The 15,642-nt window shown below is 42.9% G+C and overlaps 1 protein-coding gene across 5 annotated transcripts in view; it reads right to left on the bottom strand.

Annotated features, from left to right (window-relative positions):
• ST6GAL2 (ST6 beta-galactoside alpha-2,6-sialyltransferase 2) overlaps positions 1-15,642 on the bottom strand; it is a 250,821-nt gene that overhangs the window by 46,597 nt on the left and 188,582 nt on the right. The window lies entirely within an intron of this gene.

Genomic DNA, 15,642 nt, shown 5'->3' with positions numbered 1-15,642 from the left:
ATGGCATTTTGGGATGTATAAGTAGGGGCATAGCGAGCAGATCGAGGGACGTGATCGTTCCCCTCTATTCGACATTGGTGAGGCCTCATCTGGAGTACTGTGTCCAGTTTTGGGCCCCACACTACAAGAAGGATGTGGATAAATTGGAGAGAGTCCAGCGAAGGGCAACAAAAATGATTAGGGGACTGGAACACATGACTTATGGGGAGAGGCTGAGGGAGCTGGGATTGTTTAGCCTGCAGAAGAGAAGAATGAGGGGGGATTTGATAGCTGCTTTCAACTACCTGAAAGGGGGTTCCAAAGAGGATGGCTCTAGACTGTTCTCAATGTTAGCAGATGACAGAACGAGGAGTAATGGTCTCAAGCTGCAGTGGGGGAGGTTTAGATTGGATATTAGGAAAAACTTTTTCACTAAGAGGGTGGTGAAACACTGGAATGCGTTACCTAGGGAGGTGGTAGAATCTCCTTCCTTAGAGGTTTTTAAGGTCAGGCTTGACAAAGCCCTGGCTGGGATGATTTAACTGGGAATTGGTCCTGCTTCGAGCAGGGGGTTGGACTAGATGACCTCCTGAGGTCCCTTCCAACCCTGATATTCTATGATTCTATGATTCTAATGGGGGCTGCGGGAAGCGGCGTGGGCCAAGTGACGTGCTGGCCATCCTTCCCACAGCCCCCATTGGCCTGGAGCAGCGTACCGTGGCCAGTGGGAGCCGCGATCGGCCAAACCTGCGGACGCGGCAGGTAAACAAACCAGTCCGGCGCGCCAGGGGCTTTCCCTGAACAAGCGGCGGACTGGCTTTGAGAACCACTGCTTTATTGGACTATCTTCTGTTGGTGACGCGAGACACACAAGCATTTGAGCTTACACAAAGCTCTTCTTCAGGTCAATACAGTAATATAACAATACAGTAAGCAAGATAATATATAGGAATACAGTATGACTTCACTAATTATTTATCAGTATTTTTATTGAATAATGGGTGGAATCCCACTGTATATTCTTACCATGACTAGTATGTGGGGAAAAGAAAGATTTGAGCAGGAACAAAGACAAGAACTGTACATCGGACTGGTTGTTTTATACTGTACATATTCAAACAGCTCATATTTTGTTTCAGCTTAACATATTTAACTCAGGCAAATCATAAAGGGTCCAATTCTGCAAACTTTACATTAATCTACACTTCACTCATGTGTATAAATTATTCCATTAACTTCAGAGTAAGGAAGTGACAAAACAGCTCTGCTTCTATTAAGACATGCTAGCTATTTAATAAGGGCATGCTTAAGTTCCGTATTGTATCAGAACCTAAAGGAACATGATTTAAAGGAAGAGAATTAATTTTATCACACTCCCATCTGGAGCCTGCTTCTGCAGTTTTTTCTTCACACAATTCCCATTAGCTTCAGCCAGAGTTGCATGCAAAAAATGACTGGTGTGGAATTAAACTCTCCAGGCCCGGCGACTAGATTTGTAAGATCAAAGTTGTCACTATTTAAGATCTAATTTTAAAGACTTACCCCTCCTCCCCAACACATGTACTGCTTTTCCAGATTTGAAAATAATTTCAAAGATTGCTCAGAAAGAGGCAGATATTAGTAACAGTGAACAAATTGACACTGAAATGGACTTATCACACCAACTGCTAATAATGTTTGAAGCTTTAATTATTAGGATTTGATTAAGCTTTTTATTAATCCTGTCCAATGTGCTTCTACATTTCTCAATGAACAGTATTTATCTGACTTATTTACTAATTACTTACCAATTACAAGTGTCCCTCAGGTCTGAATCATTTTTGGTGTCTTTATAGAAGACATATAAAGAGAAACTAAAGAAGCGTTTCTGTGGACTCGGCCAAACAAATGCAAATGCTGACTATTTGTGGGCAGGGGGGTAGAATTTCTAACATTACCACCACACACAGGTAACAGCTTGTGTGTGTCAAACCTTTTCTGCCCCCAACAGTCCCGGATTTCTCCTTAAAGTTTTCAGCAACAAAACAGGGATAACCATTAAAAGCTAGAGCAAAAGAAACGCGCCAGCCTGCAGATACTATAAATGTCACTGTCTCCATAAGGATACAGAATCTGGACAAGCATGTGAAGCATAATCACATATTTTCAAACCACTTAAATAGAACATGCCCAAGGGCATGCTGTAGAGGAGCCAGCATTTTCAGCAGCAGGTAACAGATGCAGTTTCCTTTCCAGGAATCACAGAATCCAAGTTTATGTGAATTCTAATATATCAGTTTGCTGCCAAGCACATTGTTGTAAGAAATCGGCATGTTGGTGTCTTTAGTTTAAAGTTAATTTTGCTTGGCTTCGTAGGGGATCAGAGCCTTTCAAGAAGACTCTTTTAGCATACTTACTTTATAAAGTGTTGTCTTGGGTGGCTGTAGCATTGCCAATATCATTCATACTTAATTTTGTTGTCTTTGTGCTCCATTTCTACTCCCACTTTAGTGTTTTGATCATGAAAAAACCACAGGGGCTGAAAGCTTAAAACTGCATCTTATCTCAAATGCTTTCTTTCCAAGGTGGCTACTCTAAATTTCAAAATCCCTCTGGATAGCAGCATTCCTAACTATATCTGTCACAGGAAGAAGACCTGTGAACCAGTTACTACAATGGTACGCCTTGACATAACTTGTCTTTGCTGTTATGAAATTTTCATTCAGTTAGTTTGTTTCCAAACCATTTGAAGTGTCAATGACTACTGTGATCTTCTTCCTCTGCTATCTCAGCCACAGATAAATGAAAAGCAACTGAATGTTTTGATTAGAGAAAGTATTACATTTCAAAGAGGAAACAGACCTCAGTTCTGTTTGGCAGATATGAATTAGAAATTCAGTGTCAGATTATGCCTTGAAGGTACCAGCTCACATTGGGGATGATGAGGATTCACACAAAGGGAGGTTGGGATGTTGGAGTGGTGCAGGGTTCCCTCTGTGCAGGACAAGCTCCGCTACTCAGTCCAGAGGGGTGAAAACCCACAGTGCCTCCATTTTATGGTGGGTCATGCAATCTAGGTAGAAGACTCACTGCAAGGAGTTACTGAACTACTGTGCCTGATCTTAGCATGTGGGGTATGCTAGGAAAGCACCTCACACTTTCTCAAACACACACACACAAATTAGGCAGCTGTCCCAGGGACAGGCACAATCTCACCCCATGATATAAAGAATTCTCAGGGTCCATTACATGGACTAGTGTTTGTTTTGTAGCTGAATCACACCCTGGCTATTAATCATTTACTTGAGAGATATTAGATAAAAGTTACAAAAGTATCACAATGTTAACAGGATTTATTTTTGTTGAGACCAGTTAATGATTCTGCAATAAATAAGCAAGCAGTTCTAGAAATGTAGTAGAGGAAACAACAGCACTGTCAATGGATAAATACAAAATATCACAAAAATAATACTTCTCTTTCCTGAGTTCTCTCTTGCCGGTTTTAAATCTGGACCAGATAGCCGTTTTAGCCTTGCTCGCTCACTCACTCTCTCAGTAGCTCTGGATATGATTTACTATTGGCTTTTTCACCTATTATTAAAAAATGTTACTGGTACATCTGGGGCTTCCCTTCAGTCCCAAGCATACATAGCAGATAGCAGTCAATCGCTGGCAGTGGACACTAACGTCATTATTGACTTTGTCGGTACTTTTGGATTTGCAGTGTCCCTCAATAATCTATTCTCTCCCATGTTGTTCAAAGCATCTATGGGACTTTTTTCTAACTTCATCTCTAAACACAGGCTGGATTGTCACTTGCATAGTACTAGTCAATAATGTACAGCTAACTAGTTTTTTGCAGCATGAACCTTGCTAGACCAGTTTCAGCCCTGAAGGAATGCATGAATGCTACCTGAATGTGACTCTCTTGGCCTCAGTTCTGAGAAGACAATTCATTGATAAGAGGGGATTCCCTCTTCCATTGTGGCCCTGCTTACTGAGGTACTGAACCAAGTGAAAAATCCTGCTGTCACTTTTGACCACAACTTTTATAAAGTCCATGTGTCAGACATGGTACAAAAGTGGTGGCGGTTCCACACCCCCCCCCCCCCCCACACACACACAATTTGCTCCGGCTGTGCCTTTATTTAGCTCATGAAAACCTTGCAAGAGCAACATATATCCAAGTGATGGCAAGGCTTAATTATTGTAATTCCTTTGTACCGGAGCTTCCAGCAGGGTCTCTCTTTGACTCTTGCAGCTTTTGCAGATGCGGCAGGATGTCTGCTCACTGGTTTAAGTAACTGTGATCACATTACGCCCACCCTGCATTCTTTACATTGGCTGCCTATAAAGTAGCAGATTGATTTTTAGATGGCCCTGTTGATCTTTTTAAAGCCCCTAATTATATAGATCTGGCTATGTATGAAAATTGCCGACAGGTATTTTATGCAAACACCAGTCTTTCAGGGATTCGACCATCACCACATCCTACCTGGTGTCCCCTGTGGTGTGGCACTCATTCTGCCATGACATCCACACCAGTCCCGCCTCTCTCCATTTTTAAAGGGACTCTGTCAAGTAAAACATTATTTTAAAATAGTGAATTTATCTACAGTACCTGTCCCATGAGTGGCCTCTCTGTCTATATTTAGTTTTCTCTTAAATGTGTGGTTTGGGCAGGTAAACCTCTCAGATTAATGTTGTGGAGACCTTATAAAGAACAACCCAAAAGTGAACCTGAAGAGAATAGACTCCAAGCCTACACTACTCTATTCTCTCTCTAAACTAGATTATTAGAGAAAACACAGTCAACCCCCAAAAAGAAACAGCAGTGAGCAATTAGTCATTGTAAAAATAATCTGTTAAAGTCAGAAAGTAACTGAATACAAGCAGGTAGAACTATTTAACATGGAAAGATGTTAGTCCCTTCCATACTGAAGCTTTCCCATTACAACCTCCAATTTTGAGCTTTGTCAAAGTGAAACACATTCACATGAAGTTTCACAGGCATGATGATCTTATAACAGGGTAAAGATTTTCTGGAAAGTTTGAGGCAAACCAAATAAGGCACTGAGGATATGAGTGTTCCAAAAAAGCGAGCTGTTTTCATTTCTTGGACAGTTTCACATTTTCCCCCCTCATCATAATTTAAGAACTATTTGGCTTAGATATCCAAATTTGCTTTAATATATCTTGGTGAGGGACTTTGACTAGTTTCAGGCTATTTTGTTATTAAACATGGATTCCATGCACGCTACGAGCTCCACAGTGTTGTTAACACCACATGCTGGCTCGTGCACTGTAGGAAAGTTACACTGGCCCACTACAAGCTATCTAATTCAACTCACCACTTCCATGTGCTGTTTAGAAAATGTAAGAGCAAAACACTGGGTGCTCTCAAGCCCAGTGGGGTTTAGGAACTCCTATGGAATTTACAAGGCTCACAGTCAACCTGTTTCTCCCTAAGTCAGACGGAAATGTTTCTGTGGTGCCTACAAGCTTTGCAATGACTGATTTCCTTTCCTGCAAATAATACCAGCACTTCAGGGATGGCAAATCTGTCCCCACCTCACTGTCCACTCTGCTCCATCAATCCACGGTCTTAGCTTCTGAAGCACCTGTTAGCTCCACAAGAAAGGATCTTCACACCCTATGAAGTTCACAAGTATCCTATTGGCCTGATGCTCTACTTTGGTTTATGAGCATCATCAGGGCAAAGGGCTCCTTGCTTCCTGGATGGATGTGGCTTCATTATTGCAGTCCCTGTTCCCCTTCCCTGGCACTTTCTTTCTCTCTGCTCCTTCAGCCTCCACTCCCCTCTTCCAGTTCTGGATGCCTCTTCCACATACGCACTGGCTGCTAAACTATGCCCCATAATGTTCATATGGGTATGTCTATACAGCCCACAGGAGTAAGCCTACCAGGGTCAACAGATGCAGGCTCTCCGGGCTTGTGCAAATGCTTGAAAAATAGCTGTGTGGATGGTGCTTTGAAGTTGCAGCTTGGGTACTGAAGCCTTGGGAATGGGAGTGGGCTTCAGAGTCTGAGCTCCAGCCCAAGACACAACTTTAAAGCACTGTCCACACGGCTATTTTTAGAGCCCTAGCATAAAGCCCCACTAGTCCAAACCTGTCAACCAAGGCTGGGAGGCTTGCTTCCGCAGGCTGCATAAACATGCCTTATGTGTCCCTGCCCAGCTATTAAGCTCCACAAGTACTTCTGTCGTTGATCAGTCCTTAAACTCATTAAACATTCTAAAATTCCTCGACAAAAAACTTCATTAAACTTCAAATACAGTGAAATGATTTGAGGGAGTTTCAGCCCTCAAGTTTCAATTTCCTCTCCACAAACCTGGAGCTTGGATGAACCCAGGAAAGCACGGGAGTCCGGAATTGGCTTCCAGCGGGGACTGCACTGTAAGTAAAGCTTCCCAAACATTTTGCTTTTGGTAAAGGATAGTTGGACAGCCTCATGCATTTATTGACACGGCCATCAATATAGGCAACTATCTTCTTCAGCATTTCCCCTCTATGTTTGTCACTCTCTTTGACAACAACAATCACCAGCTACGTTGTCTGGAAAATTTAAAAGTGTACAGATGATCAATGGTGGAAAATCTTAGGAATGTATTCTTGCTTTAAAAATGATTTTCCATGAAGTACATTTCTGCACACAACATACCTCAGCTACAAAGGGACCTATTCTTTTTGAGATGCACAGATGCATGATTCCCATTGACAGGAGTTATGAAAGTGCATCAATAGAATAGGCTTCAAAGTGTCTACATTTACCAAACATTGATCCATCCTAGAAGCACTTTTTAAGAATGACACATTCTTTCCCCTACTGCATTTTCCTCTCGGCTCTTCAGAAACAATAGACTGCAGTAGCTGACTAGACTCAATGTCATGAAAAAACCCCTCAAATTTAAATACCATTAAAGCTATGGCACAAAACCTCTAAAGCCACAAAATTCAAGTTATTTGTTTAGGAGATAAGAGTAGCATAAAGACTTTCCACATCTCTTGGTCAGGGCTGTTTTATTTGTTATGACGTGGAGAACACTGTATTGTATTGTTGTTGGGGTTTTTTTTAGACACACACTTTTCTCAGGTAAACTGTCTGCATTTAGAACACAACACAGATAATTTTCCTGAGAGAGAGACGTGTCTCAGGAGAATACCCAGGGCTCAGTCAAGCAGCACAGGCGTCGTCTCATGTTGGAGCAGTGCAAATCCATACTGCTCCCCGGGGGAAGTTACGGAAGATAGGCTTCTCTCCCCCTCGCTCCAGGGCCTCTCCAGTGCACAAGGGAAGCCCGCCGACTACTAGATCTCTTAAGAAGGCACAACGTACTTCCCTTGCTGTGTTGGGCCCGTTCAATGGGCCAGTGTGAAAGCAGCACCCTCTTTGGAGTGGTGTGAACCACCAGGGTGCACTCAGGGACAGCACTGTGACAAGCCAACTAGTAGGGCATGCAAGGACTGGGGGAGGCTCCTTATGCATCTTCACCCCCTATAGACCCACATAAGGCCCGACACAGTCTGACCTCTGGTTAACACTTGAATAAGGATGGTATTTCTCCCACTTGATGGATGGCAGCATATGGCTCTTAGGACACTTTTTTTTTCTTTTCTTTTTTTTTAACAGATTATGGTGTTTGGTGTAAATACATGTTTCAGCACGTAATAAAATTCTTAAGAACTGTTTCTCAAATGTTAGCACTGTGCTTGCACAGAAGACACTTTTCAAAGGTTTGTCAAAATAATGAAAGAAACTGACTGTTCTAGTGGACTTGCAGCTTTCTATCTGTCAGTTTTAAGTCTAAGGCACCCAAAACACACAAAATCTATTCTGGGCTGAAGCTTCTTTTTTAAAGGTCTTCCTCTGAGAAGGAAAGGTTTTAATAAAAAGTTAATAAAAAGTTTAATAAAAGTTAATTGCTTGACAATGTTTACGTAAGGCAGCTTTAACAAAGGAAGTTGTCTGTCTTTTGCGTTTGTGTACCTTGAATCATAAACCTCTGAAAGTAGATTATTAAGGAAGTGCTGATACAACCTCGGGTATGGTCATGCAAACCCATCAGCATAAGAACAGTCTTTGGGCATATTCTTTATTTTTGTACTAAACTCACATTAATGTTTGTTGCAAGTCTGTGCATGGAACTAGGTTAGGTTGGCCTTGTATCTGTATCTTATATACTGTATGATATCTGAGTTACATTTTCTTAACATTTGTCACTACCTATTTTTAGTACAAACCACATTTGTATTTATATTATTGTAAACTACTTCAGTTATGTAACTGTAACTTGTACAACAGAATGACTGCTGACGCCATGATTTTTAGAAAGTTACATAGTATACATTACATATTTCAAGAACTCTTATTATAACCCCATTTTTCTGATTCCAAACGCTTATTCTATATGTAGGGTTGCCAGGTGTCCAGTTTTTGAATGGAACACCCGGTCGAAAAGGGACCCTGGCGGCTCCAGTTAGCACCACTGACCAGGCCATTAAACATCTGGTTGGTGCGAGGCTGGCAGGCTCCCTACCTGGCTCTGCGTGGCTCCCAGGAAGTGGCAACATGTCCCTTTGCTCCTAGGTAGAAGGACGGCCACGGGGCTCCATGTGCTGCCCCGCCCTGTGTGCCGGCTCCGCAGCTCCCGTTGTCTGGGAACCACAGCACCCGCAGGCGGGGGCAGTGCCTGGCCACGCCTCCGCCTAAGAGGCGAGGGACATGTCACCACTTGTGGGAAGCTGCTCGAGGTGAGCACCGCCTGGAGCCTGCACCTTCACCCAGCCCCAATCCCCAGCCCGGAGCCCCCTCCTGCACGCCGAACCCCTCGGCCCCAGCCTGGAGCCCCTTCTACAGGCTAAAACCTTCATTACCCGGACTCACCCCAAAGCCTGCACCCCCAGCTGGAACCCTTACTGCCCCGCGCACCTTAACCCCTGCCCTAGCCTGGATCCCCCTCCCACACCCTGAACCCCTCATTTCTGTCCCCACCTCGGACACCCTCACTCCCAGCCCATAGTCCATACCCCCTCCCAAACCCTTGCCTCAGCCCGGAGCCCCCTCCCACACTCCAAATGCCTTGGCCCCAGCCCAGAGCATCCTCCTGCACCCCAAACCCCTCATTCCTGGACCCACCCCAGAACCCATACCTCCTCTTGCACCCCAACCCCCTGCCTCAACCCAGGGAAAATGAGCGAGTGAGTGAGGGTGGGGGAGAGCGAGCAACAGAGGGAGAGGAGATGGAGTGAGATGGGGAGGCAGGGCCTTGGAGCAGCAAAGGTGGGGCCTCGGGGATGGGATGGGGTAGGGGTGTGCCGTTTTGTGCAATTAGAAAGTTGGCAACCATACTATAATGCCTTATGATATAGTCACCCCTGGCAGTTTATTCTCTTATAACCAGTGAGCTTCTTTGATACATCAAAACTTGTCACCCTAACTCAGGGATATTTTCTATGGTGTTTGTTTCCTGCCTCTTAAGTTTATCGTTTGCTGTTGACAACAGCTTCCGATGAGGATACAAACTGGTCTAAAAATCATACATATCCTGATCCAAAGCTTATTTCAGACTGATGAGTTTTGGATTAGACTCATAATGCACTGTATGGATTACTAACCTTATAGTTTGGTAAATATTCCTGCACTGTATAAAATTGTCTTTTCTTTGCAACCATCCTGTGCATTTGTTTTTTGCAAACATATACTTTGCAAAGACACAGGGTTTTCAAGATGTCTGAATATCTGATGGATGCAATAAACCTCCAATAAAATTACAATGGGTATAAGAGGACTTACATTCAAAGCAAATTTGTTTGTTAATAACTGGACACTGACCTCTATGTCAATGCATTGGTATCCGACACACATTCCTGGCGAGATCCTGCTTCCATTACCTTCAATGGGACTAGATTGGGCCCTCAATAATTATATGTGGTGAAAACCTTGACCCATTGAACTCAATGGGAATTTTCCTATGGCCTTCAAATACAGCCTTGATTTCTCCCGTATTTCTGTGGATTCTACATTTTGCTGCTTTTGTGGTGAGTGATAGATTTCCTGTGTCATAAAGTATAGGAAGTGCTGAACTCGCCATTCAGTTGTTGGCCATTCTACTGAGTCTTACCGCAAGGGTACTGCTTAGTTTAATTGTGATAGCAGTTTCTGTTTCTTTATGTTAGCCTTAGCAATCTTCATGTCACCAGAGTAAGGGAACATTGATTATGGTACTGGAGCTAACTAATGTGACAAAATATTCTCGTCAACCCCTTGTGAACTTGCTTATAGGCCTACCACTCTTGAATAGATATGGTTAATGTCAAATACTTTTGTTGGGCCAACCTGTACATGCTTTGTCTGTCTGTCTCTACTCAGTATTCTAGCATAGAGTGCTGTGGGCCAGCTACCTTCAAATTCTTGCATTTGATGAAGTCCAGTTGTAAGTATATAATCTACATTGGCTGGTGGTGCCGCTCAATCACTGACAATGTTTGCTATTGCTTTGGGTGTTTAGTGGGATCTAAGGGATTGGTGAATGAAGAAAATAGCTGGCTGGTTTATAATGTTCATAATTTTCCAGTATTTGAAAATTAATTCTTATGAGTGCATGTAAGAGTTTACGTGAGTATGCTCTGAGGGAGCAAGAAGAATATGCCTTGTGTCTCCATTCAGGCATGGAGGGATGACAAGGAGGTGTACTAACAAGGTCTACTAACACGGATATTAACACAGACATAAGATACTTAACTCCTAGTGAATTATGTTCCATAACAAAATATTAGCGTGAAGTCATCATTTAAAAAACGAATGAAATTCAGAGAAAGTGGTTTCTCTGCCATTTGGCTTGGGAGGGGGATGGTAATAAGTTAAGTGTTCATATTTCAAAATGACAGGTTTTAGAGTAGCAGCTGTGTTAGTCTGTATCCACAAAAAGAACAGGAGTACTTGTGGCACCTTAGAGTAAAAGTTTCAGGACCGGATCAAGAATGTAATCTAAGATTACCCACAAGATTTACAAAAAGCTTGTTGCATGTTTTTAATGTTATGTCATAATAATGGTCTATAACACTAGTATGCCTCAATCCTGCAACCACTCATATGTTTACCTGGAAGCACACAAATCGTTCAATTGTGGGGAAACAAAATCCATTATGGAACAAATGCATGTGTTTAACTTTAAGCAAATGCATAAGTGTTTGCAAGATTGGGGCCTTGACTGTAAGTTCTTCAGGGCTCAGATGCATCTGTACAGCAGCTAACATAACTTCTTGTATCTTTGAAAGCTATTTTCAAAATAGTCAACATCTGTGAATGAAATAATCACCAAGGGAAACTCTGATTTATATACCTGAAATATTTTAAGTTTCTAAATTTTCAGGGGTAAATACATGTAACTTGCTAATTTGTGTAAATCTGTGCCCACAATTTGATATGTGCACCCAATTTTCATGTACCCCAAGATATACAATATATGATGAAATACAGAATATTGATCTGAGTCAGTACAACCAAGAGAATCATATTAGATGGCTCTTTTTTTAGTTATGTAAAGTGTGAAAAACAAGAAGCATATTTACAGAACGGAGCCCTAAGGGTACAAAGTTCAGGGTAGATCAATGCATGCAGCTACTCTAAAAGTAAGCATGCTCAGATAAAAAAAATCTGAAAGTAATTATTTTTGCTGGATACAGTATACATAGATCACTGCATTAAGCTTACATAATTAAACAAGACAAAAGGTCAGATGGTACCTAATAAACCATTTATAACAGTAATTATAACTGAACTGTGCCAGTCTAGTACTTTATAATAACTAACGGTTGTTTAATAATTAGAGGAAAATCTCCTGTTTTAAGTTTCTTTTGTTGTAAATCAATACCACCAGCACTACCAACCCGTATTTTCTAATACACTAAGTGCACAAAAAGGGACTGTTGTATTAGAAAATGCTATTTAATGGCTTAATCCTGCTAACCCTTACTGAAGAGAAACCCCACTGAAGTCCCTAACAGTCTGATCAAACAAAACAGTATTTGGTTCTGCACTTAAAAAGTGGGAGCAAACCCAAGTATTGTGTCTTCTGTATCAAGGTTGCAACTCCTTAGTTCCAAAGTTCCTGAAGCACAGGAGAAATCAAACTTTTTCATAGGGTGGACTGTATCCCAGAAATTGTCTCACTGATCATCTGCAGTCCATTTGTATTCTGGTGAACACCCTCCCTTACCATTTGTAAAAACCCAACAGAAACAACATCAATTGCTTAAACGGACAAGTAATACTAAAAAGTAGTACAAGTTTAGCTTCTCTTAATGCCATTAACAACTAACCCAAGGAAGAGGAGCCAGCACCACATGCCAACTAGCTCTACATAAACCACCAGCACGTGCTCTGTAAACCCTCAGTAGTCCCCAAACCACAGTTTGAAAATTGCTGCTATAGCAGAGGAGTGTGTTCCTGCTGAGAGTTTTACATACAATTCTGGACTAGACAAGCAGATATTCCAGCACCTTGTGCTAATATACCATGGTGCAAATCCAGAGTATTCCAGTACTGTAAATCTTCAATAACTTGACCATGACCTAATTTAGCAAGGTCAGTCTGGTCCTTCGTTTTATTTACCACAGCTCTTACCAAACTGAATTGAAGTATCAAATTCCATGAAAAAAAATTAAGACAATGTAAGTTTTGCATGAGAAAGCACTCAAAAATCAGGAAATGGATATGCAGATGTTATAAATGCACAACCTTAATTCTGCCCCCAAATGCACTGTGATATTGTATTGTATAATGAGAAATCCTGTAAACGCTACTGTGACACACATGCCTAAGGGACAGATTTATGATTGGTGTATAACTTTCACTTTGGCATTTCCTTACTTGAACATTTAAATGGACAACCTTAACATTCTCTTAAGATCATTTTATAATGCAATATCCTAATTGTGTGGTTTTGTAGTTTTTCTTTAACACAGGGGAAAGCAAAAACATAAAGGAGACGGCACTTCACAAGTCAGCTGACCTGCTGTCTTCCAGTAGTTTGTGTAAATGCCAAATCTGGAATTATTTGCCCAGGCATCCCTGGATAATCTTTGCCTGTGCACAGGTGGGGTCACTTGACAAAACATCTTCTATTAGCAATATCAGGAACTGCACAGTTCCTAAGGTATATCGCAGTAGGCTTCCTCCAACAAACCATGCAAAGTGCAGAGCAGCCCTCACTGAAGTCCCTATCTTATACTGTACAAGCCACAGGCAACTGCCGTGCCTACGTAGAGCTTCTCTGACTTGAATGGCTTCTGCGTAGATACTGTAGTAGTCAACCCACTCAAATTGCAGAATCAGGGCCTAATTCCTTGCTCATTAAAAGGTGCACAGGACTTACCCCATGCACAACTTTAGTACGCGTCTCAGTACATAGTTAAATTAGCCAGTCGTACATGCACAACATAGATGTTCTCAGCTGTACAACTGAAAATCTTGGTTAAAAAAAAAAAAAAAGATGATGTAAAATGTACTACACATGCCCAGCCTGTGATTTTCAGTCAAATCAAATCAAATTCACCAGAAAACTCAAAAACACTTCTCCTGAATAAGGTCTAGTTCCAAGTCAAATTCCAAATCACAGCCATTCAGAGTAAAGGGTTATTTTAAACAAAAATTGCAAGAACTTTAAGTGGGAAAATGCCCCCTCCCACATTATCAAAACCACTGAATTATTTTTTCTCAAGCTTTCAAAAATAAATAATCTTCAGGCAGAGACCAAGCCTGGAAAGTTTCATCCCAAAAGATGAAAACTCAAAGTTCTGAGAGACTAAAAACAGAAGGCTAGAATAAAAACTATTATGCAACCTTGACTATAATGATTGCTGCTGGCTCTACTATAACATCACTGCTGATTTAACATTTTTACATGCAAAAACAAATTAATCTTAATACTCCATAAGTAGGGCCTTATGAAATTCACAGTCCATTTTGGTCAATTTCATGGTCATAGGATTTAAAAAATCATAAATTTAATTATTTCAGATATTTAAATCGGATATATCATGGTGTAACTGTAGGGTTCCTGACCCAAAAGGGGATTCTGAGGGGGTTGCAAGGTTATTGTAGGGGGAGTTGCGGTACTGCCACCCTTATTTGTGCGCTCCTGCTGGCAGCGGCACTGCCTTCTGAGCTGGGTGGCTGGAGAGCAGCGGCTGCTGGCCAGGAGCACAGCTCTGAAGGCAGCACCACTGCCAGAAGCAGTGAAAATGTAAGGACGGCACAGTATGGTATTGCTACCTCTCTGCGCTGCTGCCTACAGAGCTGAGCCCTTGACCAGCAGTTGCCAGTCTCTGGCGACCCATCTCTGAATGTAGCAGCAGAGAAGCAAGGGTAGCATGGTAATATATGGTATTGCCTCCCTTACTTCTGCGCTGCTGCTCTTGAGACACTGCCTTCAGGGCTGGGTGCCTGGCCAGCCGCTACCACTCTCCAGCCACCCAGCTCTGAGGCAGTGCAGAAGTAAGGGTGGCAATACCATGACTTCCCTACAACCCCCGCCTCCCACAACCCAATTTTGGGTTGGGACCCCCAGTTTGTGAAACACTGGTCTCCTCCATGAAATCTGTATAGCATGGGGTAAAAGCACACAAAAGACCAGATCCGTTTTTCACTGCCGTGAATTTGGTAGGGCCCTATCCATAAGTGATTAAAGAAATCATTCATATCAGTAATCAATTCAAAGTATTTTTCTAATATCCATTGACACCAATTATAATTAAAAATAACTATAAGAATAGCTGAATATTACTGAGGCTAAAATTCCTGATAAAAATATAATCATTCAACAGAAAAGACCAAAGTTGCATATTAAAGGTACATTGGTAAAGAAGTATCTTTCCCCCCCCTGAAAATACTGATTCTTACAATATTAAACAGTTGCATAACTATTCCAAGTTCAACCTGAGAAAACAAAGAGGGAGCTAGTAAAAAAGCCTTGGAAAGCAGTATCACAGAAAAGGTCTCATTTAAATTCCTGGAAAGCGCCGCTTCTCTAAATAGATCTCTTCAGCTCTCTGAGCAGGCAAGTCCTGCTAAAACACACTCGCTGCCGACTGCAACGCGGAGACGGAGCGATGCCACCGGGAGCCTCCATCCGGCGTCACGTATCTATTGCCCACCCAGTAAACGGTGGACAGCAGAAAACCGCCCCACAGAAAGTACATTTTGCGAGTGAGCGAGTGTGTGTGTTTGCAGCCCAGCCATGGGCTTTTCCTCGGATCTTTATATTCGAGATCGCTACCGGGGGAGGAATCAATCTGGTAGCCTCCAAACCCGGAGCTCTTTGCTTGAATTCGGATTGCTCTATCGGCAGACGAGAACGGCACGGAGGCGGAGCAGAAACCGCGGCGCTTCTCTGAAGGGCAACATACTCCCCAGCCCCTTCAGCGCCCGGCCGTACCCCTCCGCGCGCGCGCCGGGGGCACCCCGCTGCTGGCCCGAGCGCCGCCCCGGCTCAACCGAGCCAGCGGGGGGCTGCGGGAAGGCGGCGTCCCTCTCTCCCGCCCGCCCGCCCGCCCGCCGACCTTCGCGCCTCGCCCAGGCGGCGCAGCCCGCCCCAGGGGCGCCTCGGCATCGCTCCGCCGTGCTCACCCGCTGCCAGCCTGCGCCCCACCCCCGCGGCGG

This window comes from Caretta caretta, chromosome 1 (genome assembly GCF_965140235.1).
Source record: "Caretta caretta isolate rCarCar2 chromosome 1, rCarCar1.hap1, whole genome shotgun sequence".
NCBI classification, from domain to species: domain Eukaryota; kingdom Metazoa; phylum Chordata; order Testudines; family Cheloniidae; genus Caretta; species Caretta caretta.
Note: the sequence above shows the minus strand (reverse complement) of the source record. Positions and strands in the feature narration are given on the sequence as shown.